This window comes from Medicago truncatula, chromosome 7 (genome assembly GCF_003473485.1).
Source record: "Medicago truncatula cultivar Jemalong A17 chromosome 7, MtrunA17r5.0-ANR, whole genome shotgun sequence".
Classification (NCBI taxonomy): domain Eukaryota; kingdom Viridiplantae; phylum Streptophyta; class Magnoliopsida; order Fabales; family Fabaceae; genus Medicago; species Medicago truncatula.
This window is the reverse complement of record NC_053048.1, coordinates 18,287,098-18,297,440: the sequence shown is the minus strand read 5'-3', so window position 1 is coordinate 18,297,440 and position 10,343 is coordinate 18,287,098. Positions and strand designations below refer to the sequence as shown.

Genomic DNA, 10,343 nt, shown 5'->3' with positions numbered 1-10,343 from the left:
TGAGACATATAGTTTCGATCTTCAAGGGAACTAATAACAATCAAGTCAGCGAAATAGGCTTGGTTGTTAGAGGAACCAAAATCCAATAGTAATCAAGTCAGCGAAATAGTCTTGGTTGCTAGAGGAACTTAAGAGAAACTGTCTTGAGAAATTAGGTCTAACATAACATTATAAGCTTATGGTTTCGGTTTGAGAAGGACTTGTTATTTAGATGAAACCAACGACCCCAAGGCTCTTTTATTATATTGCTTTCAACCGTTTAAAAACCCCCCAATCTACAATCTCTTCTCTCTTCTAATCATCTCTAAAGGTTAATTAAATTGAACTACTCCCTGTCGGAACGATACTCTTTTATACTACTTCGGTAAGACCGTGCACTTGTGGTTTTATCTCATCAAGTTTTTGGCGCCGCTGCCGGGGAGTAAACTAATTTAATTAATTCTTTCTTTGTGATTAGAACTCTTTTCTCTCCCCTCTTCTTACCTTCTACTTTTTCCTACACTTGATTCGGGTGGCTTAAAGATAATAGATAACATGGCTGAGGAACGCACTCTTAAGGAGTATTCGATCCCTTCTTCGGATGAGCCATGCACTATTATAGTCTACCCAACAGTTCAAGGTAGCAACTTCAAAATAAAACCTGCACTACTAATTCTGGTGCAACAAAACCAGTTCTCTGGATCACCTTCCGAGGACCCAAATTTACATATCTCAACCTTTTGGAGACTTAGTGTAACTTGCAAAGACGACCAAGAAACCGTCAGGCTACATCTCTTCCCTTTTTCTCTAAAAGATAAAGCCAGCAATTGGTTCAATTCTTTGAAACCTGGTTCCATTACCTCATGGGACCAACTGAGGAGAGAATTCCTTTGTCGTTTCTTTCCCCCATCCAAAATTGCCCAACTTAGGGGAAAGCTTTACCAATTTACTCAAAAGAATGGGGAATCTCTTTTCGATGTGTGGGAACGTTTTAAAGAAATACTTAGACGTTGTCCCCATCACGGTCTAGAAAAATGGTTAATCATCCACACCTTTTATAATGGTCTAACATCTAGCACTAAATTGATTATTGATGCAGCTGCAGGTGGTGCCCTAATGAACAAAGACTTCACAACAGCTTATGCGTTAATTGAGAACATGGCTCTAAACCTCTTCCAATGGACAGAAGAAAAAGCAACCATCGATCCTTCGCCCTCTAAAAAAGAGGCAGGTATGGATGAAACCTCTTCCATTGACTATTTATCTACCAAGGTGAATGCATTATCTCAAAGACTTGATCGCATGAGCACACCTACCTTCTCACCTCCTTGTGAAGCATGTGGCCTATCTAGTCATTCTAACACCGATTGCAAACTAAGTAGTGTTGAGCAGTTAAATTTTGTTCAGAATGGCCAAAGAGTTGTTCAAAAATCTCACATTGAACTTTTAATGGAAAACTATTTTCTTAAACAATCCGAACAGCTCCAAGACCTCAAGGACCAAACTAGACTTTTGAACAACTCTCTTGCTACTCTCACAACAAAGATAGACTCTATCTCCTCTCACAACAAAATTTCTGAAACTCAACTCTCCCAGGTAGTTCGTAAGGTTAACCACCCCAATAAAATGAATGTTGTCACACTTAGGAGTGGTAAGCCACTCGAAGACCCCATAAGGAGAACCGAGACCGATAACAGTGAGAAAGAAATCCGCGAACCACCATCTAGGGAAACCAGAGCAGAAAGAGAGGAACCACGAGTTGAGGAAAACACGCCACCTCCCTTTAAGCCAAAAATCCCCTTCCCTCAAAGGTTTGCCAAATCAAAGCTAGATGAGCAATTCAAAAAGTTCATAGAGATGATGAACAAGATATATATTGATCTGCCATTTACCGAGGTCCTAACCCAAATGCCCACATGTGCTAAATTTTTGAAAGAAATCCTCTCTAAAAAAGAAAGATTGAGGAAAGTGAGACGGTTAACCTTACAGAAGAATGTAGTGCCATCATCCAAAATAAATTGCCACCAAAGCTTAAAGATCCCGGTAGTTTTTCCATACCTTGTGTCATAGGGTCGGAAGTTGTGAAGAAAGCTATGTGCGATCTAGGAGCCAGTGTCAGCCTAATGCCCTTATCACTTTATGAGAGGTTGGGAATAGGGGAACTTAAATCAACAAGGATGACCCTACAACTAGCAGACCGTTCTGTTAAGTATCCAGCTGGAATCATAGAAGATGTCCCCGTTAAGGTAGGAGAGGTATATATCCCCGCCGATTTTGTTGTGATGGAAATGGAAGAAGACAACCAAGTACCAATTCTTTTGGGAAGACCTTTCCTTGCCACTGCAGGAGCTATCATTGATGTAAAAAAGGGTAAGCTTGCCTTCAATGTAGGTAAGGAAACTGTTGAATTTGAACTTGCTAAACTAATGAAAGGTCCCTCCATTAAGGACTCTTGTTGCATGATAGACATAATCGACCATTGCGTGAAAGAATGCTCTTTAGCATCAACTGCACATGATGGTCTGGAAGTATGCTTGGTTAACAATGCAGGTACAAAACTGGAAGGAGAGGCAAAGGCTTATGAAGAACTGTTAGATAGAACTCTTCCAATGAAAGGTCTAAGTGTGGAGGAGTTAGTAAAAGAAGAACCAACACTTCTACCTAAGGAGGCACCGAAAGTAGAACTCAAAACACTTCTATTAAATCTAAGCTGTGAACAGGTGAACCTAGTCTTAAATTGGGAGAAATGTCACTTCATGGTAAGAGAAGGAATTGTCCTAGGACACTTGGTTTCCGACAGAGGTATAGAGGTAGACAAAGCAAAAATCGAAATTATTGAAAAAATGCTACCTCCCACCTCAGTCAAAGAAATTAGAAGTTTCCTAGGACATGCAGGGTTCTACCGTCGTTTCATCAAAGATTTCTCATCAATCACTATGCCACTAACCAGCCTGCTTCTCAAAGATGCAGACTTTACCTTTGATGATTCTTGTTTGCAGGCATTTTGCAGGTTGAAGGAAGCACTAATTACCGCCCCAATCATACAACCACCAGATTGGAACTTGCCTTTTGAAATAATGTGTGATGCAAGCGACTATGCAAGCGACTATGCCACGACAGAAAAAGAATTGCTAGCAGTTGTCTACGCCATTGACAAATTTCGGCAATACTTGGTGGGATCAAAAATCATTGTTTATACAGATCACTCGGCCATAAAATACTTGCTAAACAAAAAAGATGCCAAACCGAGATTGATCCGATGGATTTTGCTCCTCCAAGAATTTGACCTTGAAATAAAAGATAAAAAGGGCGTAGAAAATGTTGTCGCTGACCACTTGTCCCGACTTCGGGAGACCAATAAGGATGAGTTACCCTTGGATGACTCATTCCCAGATGACCAACTATTCTTATTGGCACAAACTGACGCACCTTGGTATGCAGATTTTGTTAACTTTCTTGCAGCAGGAGTACTACCGCCCGAGTTAAACTACCAACGAAAGAAGAAATTCTTCAATGATCTCAAGCACTACTATTGGGACGAGCCCTACCTCTTCAGAAGAGGCTCAGATGGGATTTTTAGGCGATGCATTCCTGAAAACGAGGTAAGTAGTATTCTAACTCATTGTCACTCCTCTTCTTATGGCGGCCACGCCAGTACACAAAAGACTTCTTTCAAAATTCTTCATTCTGGTTTCTGGTGGCCATCACTTTTCAAAGATGTGCATCTCTTTATCTCTAAATGTGACGAATGTCAACGCACCGGTAGCATCACTAAAAGAAATGAAATGCCTTTGAATAACATCCTTGAAGTGGAAATTTTTGATGTTTGGGGTATTGACTTTATGGGACCTTTCCCTTCCTCTCTTGGGAATCAGTACATATTAGTAGCCGTTGACTATGTGTCCAAATGGGTTGAGGCCATTGCTTCCCCCACTAATGATGCACAGGTGGTTATAAAAATGTTTAAGAAAGTCATTTTCCCTAGATTCGGAGTGCCACGAGTTGTGATAAGCGATGGAGGGTCTCACTTCATTTCAAGACATTTTGAAAAACTTTTGCAAAAACTTGGAGTGAGGCACAAAATTGCGACACCCTATCACCCCCAAACTAGCGGACAAGTGGAGGTCTCAAACAGACAAATTAAAGCTATCCTTGAAAAAACTGTTTCCACCTCTAGAACAGATTGGTCAAATAAGCTTGACGATGCCCTTTGGGCCTATCGAACGGCTTATAAAACCCCCATTGGGATGACCCCTTTTAAACTTGTCTATGGGAAATCTTGTCACCTTCCTGTTGAGCTCGAACATAAGGCCTATTGGGCAATTAGAAACCTCAACTTAGATCCCAATTTAGCCGGTGACAAAAGAAAACTTCAATTAAACGAGCTAGAAGAACTTAGGATGGATGCCTATGAGAATGCCCGCATTTACAAAGAGAGAACTAAGACCTGGCATGACAAGAAAATCATCAAAAGGCACTTCAAAAGTGGTGACCTTGTGCTGCTCTTTAACTCTAGGCTAAAGCTCTTTCCAGGTAAACTGCGATCACGATGGTCCGGTCCTTTCCAAGTTCGCACAGTCTACCCTTATGGGGCGATTGAAATCTTTTCTGAAGAAACAGGATCCTTCACAGTTAATGGCCAACGGCTTAAAATCTATAATACCGGAGAAGTAAATGAAGTAGTGGCTGATTTCACCCTTAGTGACCCACCTTAAGGATTTTCATCCTCACCTTCGTCAAGCTAGTGACGTTAAAAGAGCGCTTCGTGGGAGGCAACCCACCAATTTAATTGCTTTCTTTGTTTTCTGTTATTTCTCTTTATTTTGTAGGTAAGTGTCCGAGATTGATTAAGAAACGCAAGAAAATCAAAGTTCCAAGAACCAGAAAGGTGGCACGGCCCGTGCTTGACTTGGCACGGACGTGCCAAGAAACACAACCACATCTTCAATAAAGTTGGCAGAATGATGGCACGGCCCGTGCTACATCTGGCACGGCCGTGCCAACCTGAAGGCCTCCGGAGTTTAAAATTTCGACAAATTGTGAGCTTTCCGCACCCTTTCTCACTTTTTCCTTATTTCTTTCGTTTCTATCATTTGAATCATTGAGGACAATGCTTCTCCTAAGTGTGGGGGGAGCCTAATAAAGTGTCTTTAGTCGTAGTGTTTCCAAACTCCCTTGAACTTTATTCTTTTGTTCTGTTTTATTGTAAAAGGCATAGTTAAGTAGCTAATTTTTATTGAAAAAGAATCATGGCACAAAAATTTTCACTGTCTCCTCTTATTTTGTTGATTCTTGTACATGAAAGCAAACTCTTGTGTTTTAAGTCTTCTTGATATAACCACATCTTGTTTCAAAGTGAATAAAATTCTCCAATGAGAGAAACACAAAGTTGCTTCCCTTGAGTAAATGTATGTGTCGCGTCATTTTTCGGAGATCAAGGCTATTTGATTAGCTTTTGACTCACATATTATTTCACGACTGAACATTTATTTTTTTAAGAAAAAGGGAAAAAAAGTTCAAACTACCCCTATTTGAAAAGATTTTGGGTTCGGGGGTTAGTTACATAAAGGGAAGGTGTTAGCACCCTTTATGTCCGTAGTACTCTACGGGAACCTCTTGGTTTTATTTAATTTAATGTGCTATAAACTTGCTTGCTTTTGGAAAAAAGAAGTTAATGTGATGATTAAAAGAAAAAAGAAAGTGAGACCTAATTATCTACATTTTTATTGATTTGGAAGGACATGGTCCTCTGCCTACGTACCCGTGAGGGATCAAAACCTCGTAGTTCGGGGTAGAAAATGACGTTTGATTGGTTTTTATGTTTTTTTATTAGTTTTGAAAAAGGTTTTAAAATGAAAAGCCAAGTGGCAAATAAGTGTTTGTTTGTGTTTTTTAATATTGAAAAAAGAGACTTTAAGTAAAGTTAAATTGATTGAAGTTTGATTAAGAAAAGAAAATAAAAATGCGGTCACTTGATTTGGATCAAGGTTTATTATGAAAATATTTTTGTGATTTTGATTATTTGCATGTTTTTTGTTGTTTTTTGGAATATTAAATAAAAATTAAACTAATGGAGCAATAAAAATAAAAGCGCGTGGATTTTTGTAGTGACGTTGGATCACCACAAAATCCCTAATCTAATTTTTTTGCATTTTTGGATATATCTAAGGCGGTAAAGAAATAAAATGACACACACACCCACACACTTTTCTCATTTATATTTACATTGGACCTAAATACATTCTAATTGCTGGAAAATAAATAACAGTAATTAAAATGCTAAATAGAAATAAAAAAAAATGCAAAAATGCTAAAAAGAAATAAAATGCAAGAAAATAAAAGAAATTGACAACCGAAGGGGCAAAAATTACCGAAGGGACTTATTCCGAAGGGACAGAAAAAAGAGGGAGAAGAAAAGAAAAGTTCTTTGACAACTCAAGAGAACTTTTGGTGTGTGAAATTGTGTGGAATGAGGGCTCTATTTATAGGTGAGGAGTTTGATGAAAAAAGGAAAATTGGTTTAATAGAAATGATGGACAATTATGTGAATTTTGAAAAAGGAATGTTAAAGTTGACACTTTGATTTGAATTTTTTTTTTAGACCTTGGGCATTTTATTTTTGGACCTATTGACACTTTGTTTTTTTTTTGACACTAATTAATTAAAAAGAAATAAAATAAAAATAAAATAAATCTAATACGAAATAAAAATAAAAACAAATTAAACTAAATTATGTAAAGAAAAATAAAATTAAAAGATGGAAAATAAAAATTATTAAATATAAAAAAGTAAATTATCTTAAAATTAAAATTAATAAAAGATGGAAAGAAAATAAAAAAGAGAAAAGAGGGTCCGACTTGAAATCAAAAAATGAGGTATTTTAAAATACCTCCCTGCCGAATTTTTTTTACTGAAAAATCAGAGATCGATCAGAGTCGAGTGACATGTGTCAGTGGGGCCTTAGGTCAAAAATTGGGGTATGACAGTATGAATAGGTATTTTTAGGAAACGCGTTCTAATCTTAGTGGTGCATTAACCTTTAAAAATTCTCAAAGCGCCAGTAGTATAAGTGAGTATAAGGGAGATCATAAAAAGCCAAAAAGCTAAATAATTCCAAGATCTCATCACTGAATCTAGATTGGGGAAGGAGGTAGGCCCTCCGACTTCCTACGTGAAGGTGATTGTTATCTTGAGAAAAACTTTAAAAAGCATTGTTGAAACTAGATTGGGGAAGGAGGTAGGCCCTCCGACTTCCTACGTGAAGACGATGTTTTAAGGAATACCATTGAATCTAGATTGGGGAAGGGGGTAGGCCCTCCGACCTCCTACGTGAAAATGTTGTTCCTTAAATAAAGAACTTAAAATGTGCATTTGGCAAAAGATCAAAGATTCTCAAAAACTCCCATCTCTCTTATATGAATTGTAGAAGGAATTTTTCTTGGTTAGTTTAGTGCTAGGATTAGACCATGTTTCCTCATTATACCTATCTTATACAGGAGCAAGAAAAGGGTTGGACTTCACACACACACTCACTTGAAACTTAATTGTTGGGTAGAATAAAGATTTCAAGAAATACTTGAGTTTGTGATTAGTGTACATTTTGGGATTTAAGCCCTTGAGGAGACATGTGCTTTAATTGATTGTCATTTGATTTAACTATTGATGCTACTACGTTTATGCCTTTTGCTTGAGGACAAGCAAAGATTCAAGTATGGGGGAGTTTGATGAGTCAATTATATGTTATTTTAATATGCTTTTTAGTTTAGTTTTATTTAGATTTTATTTAGTTTTATATTAGTATTATTTCCTTTTTAGAATAGTTTACTTTAAAATGCAATTTATTATATTTCAGGGAAGAATATTGGATGGAGAGAGTCTTGGAGCAAAAGAAAGGGGTTTGGAGCAGATTGGACACAAAAATATGAAGATTGGGAAACAAAATATATCTCCCACAAGTCAGAAGCTTGGCACGGCCCGTGCTAGCCTTGGCACGGCCGTGCCACCCTCCAGATGCCTTTTGCTGCTTTTGCTTTGACTCCAAGCTATTCTATTTTGACGCACAATCTACCGAGGAATATTCTAGGAATATACTTGCTTAGATTTTAAGTCAATTGTGTACTATAAATAGAGTAGCTAGCCATCACTAAATATTCATCTTTACTTGGAATACAATAAGTGACAATTGCTTTTCAATAAAGTTCTTTTCCTTTCCTTTATTTTCCTGTCTTTTACTTTCATGCTTTCTCTCTTCCCCCCCATGTCTACGGTGAACATGAGTGAGTAGACTTCTTCTTGTCTTGGGATTGTTGGATAAGTCTAAATGACATAATCCTAATCAAACCAAGCCCTAAGCCTTAATCTTATGTAACCCTAGTTTCTTATCTGAATTCACCGTCTTAACATGGATTAACCATTATCAAACTGTGGAAACGAAAGTGGAGGGTTTGATAATTGTTCGTCCATTATTCCAAATATCAATTCATAAAACGAAAGTGGAGCTTTGATATTCGAACAAGTGAATTCAGACAAGGATTGCAAAGTCAGCGAAATAGGCTTTGCAATCTTTGAGACATATAGTTTCGATCTTCAAGGGAACTAATAACAATCAAGTCAGCGAAATAGGCTTGGTTGTTAGAGGAACCAAAATCCAATAGTAATCAAGTCAGCGAAATAGGCTTGGTTTCTAGAGGAACTTAAGAGAAACTGTCTTGAGAAATTAGGTCTAACATAACATTATAAGCTTATGGTTTCGGTTTGAGAAGGACTTGTTATTTAGATGAAACCAACGACCCCAAGGCTCTTTTATTATATTGCTTTCAACCGTTTAAAAACCCCCCAATCTACAATCTCTTCTCTCTTCTAATCATCTCTAAAGGTTAATTAAATTGAACTACTCCCTGTCGGAACGATACTCTTTTATACTACTTCGGTAAGACCGTGCACTTGCGGTTTTATCTCATCACTCGTTCCGCTGTTATTCTTAATACTGCTTCTGCCTCTACCCATTTTGTGAAGTAATCCACTCCTACGATGAGGAATTTCAGCTGTCCTGGGGCTACGGGAAAAGGCCCCACAATATCTACGCCCTACTTGTGAAAAGGCTAAGGAGAAAACACAGAGGTCAGTTCATTAGCCGGGGTGGTCTTTTTATCGGAAAAGTGTTGGCACTTGTTGCACTTTTTCACAAACTCGCAGCAATCCAGAGTCATTTTAGGCCAATAGTAACCTGCCCTTAAGAGTTTAGCGGCTAGAGATCGCCCACCGATGTGACTTCCACACACTCCTTCGTGTACTTCTAAAAGAACTAGCTCTGTTTCGTCTTCTCCTAGGCATCGCAATAAAGGAGTGGCCACTACGGTAAACTTGGCCGCCCTCTTCCTAATTAACTGAGCTTCCTCTTCGTTCCAAGGGTCAGAAGCGCCCATCAGGTATCTCAGGATTGGCGACATCCACCCTCCTGTCTCTTGGGTCGCGGAGAGGATTTCTTTCGCTTCACAACTCGGCGAAGAAACCACTTCTTGAATCACTGTTCGGTTATTGCCTGGTCGTTTAGTGCTAGCCAGTTTTGCTAGCAAGTCTGCTCGCGAATTCTGTTCTCTGGGTACGTAGACGGCTTCGAAGAATTTGAAAGCTGTAGCTAGATTTTGCACCTTTGCGAGGTATTTGGAAAGCTGCGAATCCTTGGTTTGGTATTCTCCAGAGATTTGGTTGGTCATTAGTTGGGAATCACTCCGTGCTCTGAGGTTTTCTACACCCATTTCTCGTGCTAGGGCCTTCTAAGATGATACCCGCCCCGCTTCCTTTCAAGTTTGACAACCCGTCCACCGATAACACCCAAACATGAGGGGCGACTGCTTGGACGGGAGAGGCGAATTCAACCATAAAATCAGCCAGTACCTGAGATTTGATGCTGTTTCGGGGGGCAAAAAGGATGTCATATTCGGATAGCTCGACCGCCCAAGTTACCATTCTTCCTGCCAAATCTGGTTTGCCAAGGATCTGCTTTACTGGGTAGTTGGTTCTGACGATTACTCTGTGACTTTGGAAATAGGGGCGTAATTTCCTGGCGGTTACTACAACGGCCAGCGCCAGCTTTTCAATCTTCTGGTAACGCAGTTCAGCTCCTTTGAAGACCCGGCTGACGAAGTACACCGGCTTTTCCCTATCTTCTGAATCTTCGACCAGGACGGAGCTCAGAGCATTCTCCGAAACCGAAAGGTATAGGGCCAGTGTCGCCCCCTGTGTTGGGCGATGAAGGATGGGTGGTGTGGTGAGGAAGACCTTAATTTTCTGGAAAGCTTCATCACATTCCGGCGTCCACTCAAATTTCTCCTTTTTCTTAATCGTGGCGAAAAAAGAGAGAG

The 10,343-nt window shown here is 39.1% G+C and overlaps 1 non-coding gene across 1 annotated transcript; it reads right to left on the bottom strand.

Annotated features, from left to right (window-relative positions):
• Nucleotides 1–900: 900 nt before the first annotated feature.
• Nucleotides 901–1,007, bottom strand: LOC120577250 (small nucleolar RNA R71). Its single transcript, XR_005643324.1, has one exon. It is a non-coding gene; the product is annotated as a small nucleolar RNA R71 (small nucleolar RNA).
• Nucleotides 1,008–10,343: the final 9,336 nt, after the last annotated feature.